Source organism: Triticum dicoccoides, chromosome 5A (genome assembly GCF_002162155.2).
Source record: "Triticum dicoccoides isolate Atlit2015 ecotype Zavitan chromosome 5A, WEW_v2.0, whole genome shotgun sequence".
NCBI classification, from domain to species: domain Eukaryota; kingdom Viridiplantae; phylum Streptophyta; class Magnoliopsida; order Poales; family Poaceae; genus Triticum; species Triticum dicoccoides.
Genome location: NC_041388.1, coordinates 541,042,182 through 541,049,209, shown reverse-complemented (window position 1 = coordinate 541,049,209; position 7,028 = coordinate 541,042,182).

Here is a 7,028-nt window from a genome sequence, read left to right as displayed (position 1 = left end):
CAAAGTTGGCTAGAATTTAGAAAATATTGTCTTGGACTATAAGGTATCCTTTTACTAACCTAAATTGCATCCTATATGACGTAAAATGTAGCTAGGTATATATGAACTGAGACGGCTACACGCAGCAAGAGAAAGCGAAGATCTAAGAAAACACAACTATTCTCCATACAGGTTCCGAATCTATGCAGGTAATATAGAATATCGAAACAAACAATGTGGTGAAGAATTGACGAGTTCAATATAGTGTCACCATTCAGTCATTCAATATGACATAATAAAGAGCTATAGCCTGCAATTACGTTCAGGTTCAGCTGCACTATGACATGATAAGGCGATATGCTTATGTGATTCTTGGAAGGTTATTCAGTAAATAAAATATCAAAGATATCAGATGAAAACACTACCGCCAGAATCTCATCATCATCCATGGAATCCAAGTTATAACCAACACACATCAGCAACAGGAACAACCTGCCATGACTTAGGATCAGTTCTGGCAAAACCGCAATTTAAAATAGTTCCACCACATGATTGACCTGTAAGTAGTTGTATATACAGGTGTGACAGTACTATTGCTATACCTTCTTGATCCATGGAACTTGAAGATGTTTTGGGCCGCTGCTTGGGGCTGCCGAGTGTGATGAGTTCTCCGAGCGTCATGAGGCGATCCCCCCACATGGATAAAAGTAAGTAAACAGGAATTAATTCTAACTCCCACATGATAAAAAAAAGTAAAAGGTCTCACAAAGAAAATAATCCTATTTGACCACTATACATTACGAGCATCAGGAAGCTGTAGTCTCGATCGATGCATGGACAGGTTTGGTCCGGATTTTTTCGTCTTCTTTTTCCTTTTTTGTTTTCTTTTGGTTTTATCTATTTCTTCAGCGGTTCTTTTATTTTCTGTTTTTCTTTGTTTTTCACCGGTTTTCACTAGTGTTACTTTCCTTTCTTCATGTTCATTTGTTCTTTCTCAGTTTTCACTCTTTTTTATTTTCCTTCTTCATTTGTCTTTGTTTTTTCCCGGCTTTCATCGGTTTCCTTCTTTTGTTATTTCTTTCTCAACTTTCTCGGTTTTCTTTCTTTTGCATTTGTTTATTCTATTATTATTATTATTATTATCTCGGCTTTCTTTGTTTTTCCTTTTGCTTTAATTTGGTTTCTTCTTTTACTTAGTTTCTTTGTCGATTTTCAATAGTTTCTTTTTCATTCAACGCATGTCAATTTTTTCCAGTACACATTCAATATTTTCTGTATACATCAGAAACAGTTTTGTATACATGTTTAACATTTTGAAGTACATGATTAACATTTTTCTTGTGTCTACTTTTTCTCATACACATAGTACATTTTTTTATATATCTAATACATTTTATAATACACATTTGACATTTTTAAAATACAACATTGACATTTTTTAATACATTGTGAACATTCTTTTATTTACATTTTGAATATTTCTCAAATATTTGATTAACATTTTTCGAATGCAAGATTGACAAGCTTTTTAATACATGGTCAACAATTGTTTTATACATATTTAACATTTTTCAAATGCTTGATTAATATTTTTCAAAAACTTGCTTAACAATATTTCAAATGCTTGATTAACATTTTTTTAAATGCATGATCAATTTTTCATACACATTGTATTTATTTTATACATGAGAAACCTTCTCTCTATACACATATTTTTCAAATGTTTGGTTAACATTTTTAAGTGTTTTTATGTAAGTGCTTATTGTAATATATTTACTTAGTATATTTGGAAGTATAAACAAAACAGAAAAGATGAAAAAAAAAACGAGGTTGTGGCCACCCATGCGCCTGGGCCGGCCCATCTGGAGCCTCCCTTCGGGCGAGGCTTCCCTCTTGTCTCGCGTGAAGCGAGACATAGAGGCGCCCTAAACAAACTCTTTCTCTCTCGTCCCTCTCACCTCATGTTTCATCCATGTATTATAAATCTAGGTGATATCCTGCTTGTTTTCTCCATACTCCATCAAATCCAAAAAGGCATATATGTGGAGATACCGACGATTGAATCTCGGAAAAGTAACATACCGATGACAAAGGGAACAACGTAATTCTGAAGAATTAGCTTTAGTTACTCTTGAAAACAACCTGTGAAAAATTAAGGATAATACTAATTTTAGTGGGCATGGAAGTGTGTTGAATTTACCTAATATTGAAATATAAGTGTTTGATGGACAAGAACGAACAACTTTTACCTTCAATATTTAAGATCTTGTTTTTTGATACTCTAGATCACAATGCAACATAGATTATAGCGTACTGTATTTTTTCAAAAAATAGTAATATGTATACTTATTTGTTTATGTGGTGTTAGGGCCCCTCTATGTTACCTTGCCCCGGGCCCCTGAAATCTCAGGACCGGCCCTGCGAGCACGCCATGGATTTCTCCGATTTGCGCTGGTCGCCATCGGCAACGCTCACACATGGTCTGCTCTTCTCTTGTGGATGTGCAGGAAGAAAAGGGCCATTGGTTTGTACGGGAAGAATGGGATGTTGTTCTTTGCTGCTCGACCTTGCCTTGCTGCTCGACCACATTGCCGCTGGTAAGCTTGTTGCTCTCCCTCCTCCTAGATTCGTATGTGTCTGCTGCTAAAACAACAGTCACCACCGATTAGCCTAGCACATGCCACTGATTGTGTAGTTAATTGCTGCACTCAATTTTTTGTACAAGTCAATTGATTGATCCAGGCAGATCATGGAGGCTGGTTCAGGTCAATTGATTGATCCAGGCAGATCATGGAGGCTGGTTCTCATATTTTTGTTTGGGGAATCCTTCAATTGATAATTTTTTATGCGTGCTGGTTAGGTAATTGGTTCACACATAGGCGTACCATACCTCATCTCTTCATGCAATTATAATCCAAGAGATTGTCTATTTCTGTGTGTTCTCCATCAAGATGTTAACTGAGCTTCAAAATAAATCAATTGTTTTTTTGTCTAAAGTTATTTCAACCTAAGAGAACTTGGGGTTGTTTAGAGTTAGATATTCTGTAGAAGGTTGTCGTGATGCTATACTACTGACAAGTCACAAATTGATAATAGATATTTAGATGGATCTGATGGAGTTAACTGCTACAATACTAACTCTAATTAGCATTACTAGCATATTTATGGTTTCCTTAACTGTTAATAACTTATGTAATGCTCTATCATCTACAAAATATACGTGCAAACACCCATTGGTGCTCGCCATGGATATATGCTTTCTTGACCTGGTGTGATACGCCACCCTCCTCCGTCAGCTGCGTACAGGTCTATATGTGTGGAGATTGATAACACTATGTAACTAATTTTTATTTTGGTATTATATGTATATAAATCTTCTCTGGAGGCATGATTCCCACAGCGAGCTTAGACATACTTTTGCTTTCCTGATTTTTTACGTGGTATATTATGTGTACATGTGCACGTTGCTTCTCCTTTGATGTTGCACTCACTCGGTCTTCTGTTTTCAGAACCATTTCTCCTGCCAGTCCCTTCAAGGTCCCTCAATAAGTTGGCAGAATCTCACCCTTTTGGTTTGCTTAGCCATCCTAGGAAGATGCTCTGTTCAACTTGTCCTTTGTGTGATGAACATCGACAATGATGCATTTGTATCTCCTTTGGCTGGATACAGAATTCCATATTCCGGGAAGAAGGGCTTAAATGATGCATGTGAATAATTGAAGGGCCGCATTAATAGGTAACCTGCAATTATTGTATTTTTAGGCAAGATAGGATATGTATTCTTAGTGCTTATAGATTGCTGGTACCACATCGATCATATTTCTTTCTAATACAATGTTCTCTTGTGTAGGCCTTTTCTATTTGGTCATTTGATTGCACCAAAGATTTATTATTTTCCACTGCTTAAGGACACAACCAATGAGGCAATTTCTGGAGGTAAAGAGTTGCATGTGTTTTTCATGTAGTGAGTGATTTGCTCTATTTTCTTCCTTCACATTGGTTGAAACTTCCTACTGCTGAGAAACTTATTGCTTAATGGCCGAAGGAAGAATCTCTATTATTATGTACTCCCTCTGTCTCATATTTAAGACGTTTTTGGAAGCAAAGTTAGCTTGCAAAAACGTCTTATATTATGACGGAGGAGTATATTCTTACTAAAATGAACTCATGGGAATATTAAGTAATGTCCATGCTATTTGACAATCACCTATGAACTTAAATAATGCTCTACCATCTTTGGTATTTTGTTTCTCTGGTGTGTATGAATTTAGTGATTATGTAAGTTTCTGGTTGAGATTTTACTTTCAAGATGGTTCCATTTGGATATATGAATTAACAAGAGATTACGATTAGTGCAGACCAGTTGGTCAAAATATATAACTTGAGCTCCTTTAGTTTACTTAGTGACATATATTCTTGCCACATTCGTCTGCTGTTGTCACAAATAAAGACAATGGCATATTCAAATGAGGTAAAAGTATTACTGATTTAGTTTCTAATTCCATATAGTAATTTTAAATGCTTAGAAATATGCGGACTAACTGGCATTTTAGGAATTGGCCACTGGAAATAAACTGAGAGGGGGTCGGGTATTGGTTGTCGAACATTATTTTTCATATGACTTTTGTGCAAAACCAAGATATCACGAACCATTACTCCACTAAACAGATAGGACATTCACCTTTAGGACAGATTGTGGTTGCTTATTTAAGTGTGTCGACAAGTTAAAATTTTATATGTAGGAGTGGTCAATTCAAGTCGGTAGCAAGCTGTCACATGTCCGATTAAAAAAACATAGTTATGTCTAACAGAATCCGTATTGATCAATTATACTCAATCCACTGTCCAGTCTATGGTATTGTTAATTAGATGATCAATATTGGATAGGAAAAGAGTTTGTATGACAAAAATAGAAACAAGTCTGCAGTGCAAAATGTGTTTGCCCAACTAATTTAAGCTCACAGTCTCTCTGTTTTACTATGTATCCGATGACTTCTTATCATTGGCATAATCTCAGAGATTCAGTTGAGTTACAGCATCATGACATATGATATTTTCCAACCTACCTTTGGACTAGAAATGATATCTCACATATGTTCACTTTGATCCTACGGTTTGCTTCAGCCATGTTTTACACATATTTCCTTTCACACCCCTATCATATATGGGTTCTCACACATGCTCACTTTGATCTTGCTGTTTGCTTCAGCCAACAAGAACCTAGCTGGACGGCGGGCTCTCTCGGAGTTTAGCGACTGGTGGCCGTCAGATCGTTTTGCTTGATGCGATCTGGGCCGTCGGATTGAGCCACCGGATGACCTCGGCCGTCGGATCTAGGAGCGACACTGTAGGAATGAATAGTTACTCTTCTCCTGCGATCTAGCTCACTCCGTGATTTTAGCCGTGCCTCGCTGGCGTGTCGGGTCTCTCGCTGGTGGGACCTGCGTGTCATTTGTTGTGGCTAGGGCGCACCCCGTGCGGCCGGTCGACACTCTCCAGAGGCAAAAGATCTCATGCCACCGCTGAAATTCTTGTCCCCCGCCTAGGGCATTTTCGGTTTTTCGTGTCCCCGGCGCCAGATACCTTGCCCCGATTCATGGCCTCATCCCCAATCGGGTGACAAAGCTAGGGGTTAGTCTTCTCCTCTCACCTCCGTCTTTCTCGTGCGCAACCATCACTCTTGTTCTCTCCGGCCCGAGCCACCGCCTCCGGCGGCCACATGCCCGTTGCCCCGATCATATCTGCCACTAGGGTCGCTCTTAGCTGGCGCGGGGCTATGGTGATCGGTTTTGGCTGATATAAGCATGCTCTCGAGCAATCGAGGCACTGTGGGTATTAAGTTGGATCCCCCCTTGTTTCTTTGTGCCGTTTCAATCATGTGCTTATTTTAGTGGCTCTGTCCTTGGATGGTCATTTCTGATGAGTGATAACTAGGGCAGTTTCACCCTTGTAAGAACAGATTGATCTGGTGATGGAGACACTAGGGGAAGGGTCATGATCGAGCAAAGGCGAATCTGAGCCCATTCCAATGCAGTTCTGGTCTCAAGCACAGTGTGCTATGTTGTTGCCATTCTGTATTTGTATTTAGCGCCTCTTTGGTTTGGAGGAATTTAAGAACACACTGAAGGAAAAAAATGCATGATTGCATTATTAGGGCTTCTCCAATGCTGACCCCGAAAGTTCTATCCGCAAATGTCCACGTACATGTGCTGACGTGTCCACGGACAGCCGGCCTATTGGAAGCCATTCTTGCTAGGGCGATGATGATTGACCGTGGCTGAAATAAGTGTGCCTTTGAGCAATCAAGGCACCTGAGGGTATCAAGTTGGATCCTCCGTCTTGTCTCTAGAATCCTTTTTGGTTCTATGATACTTATTGTTATGTCCTTGGATGGTCATTCTTGTTGAGTGATAACCAGGGCAGCTCCACTATATAAACAAATTGATTTGGTGACAAGAGACGACGGGGGTAGGTTATATGATCGAGGAAAGGCGAATCTGAGCCCACTATGCAATGAACCCTGAACCCTTTTTATTTGTATTTATAGGTGTTGCTCTCCAGTGTTTATAGCCGTCTCATGTAGAGATTTCTTATCTCTCGTGCCTTTATTGCATATAAGTTATTCTTGATCTTTTATTGTTTGTTGTTGGTCCTTGATTTAATCTGGTTAAAAGGTAAGTTGCACTTTGTTATACTAGAAAGACTCGCTCCCAGCAAGTTATCGGTTGAATAGCTTGTTTTAATTCGTTGTGATACTATTACTTATTTTTCCGCAAGTTACGAGTTGCAACTATTTGTTCTTAAATGCTACAAATAATTATGCTACAAGATTTGTTTTAGAGTTTTTATTGGGAGATAATGTTGGATTGTTCATGTAAAGAGTGACCGAGGTAGCATGTCCCATGTTGCTGTTTGTATCCATAAACAATTTTTCGACTACTGTGATTAAGTTGCTGGGTTAATCCGAGCCATTGAGCGGACATTTCCTTCTGTTTTCTTTAGTTTGTTCTGAAGCTTTCCCCTATTCTGTCTGTCACCACTGCATTTTT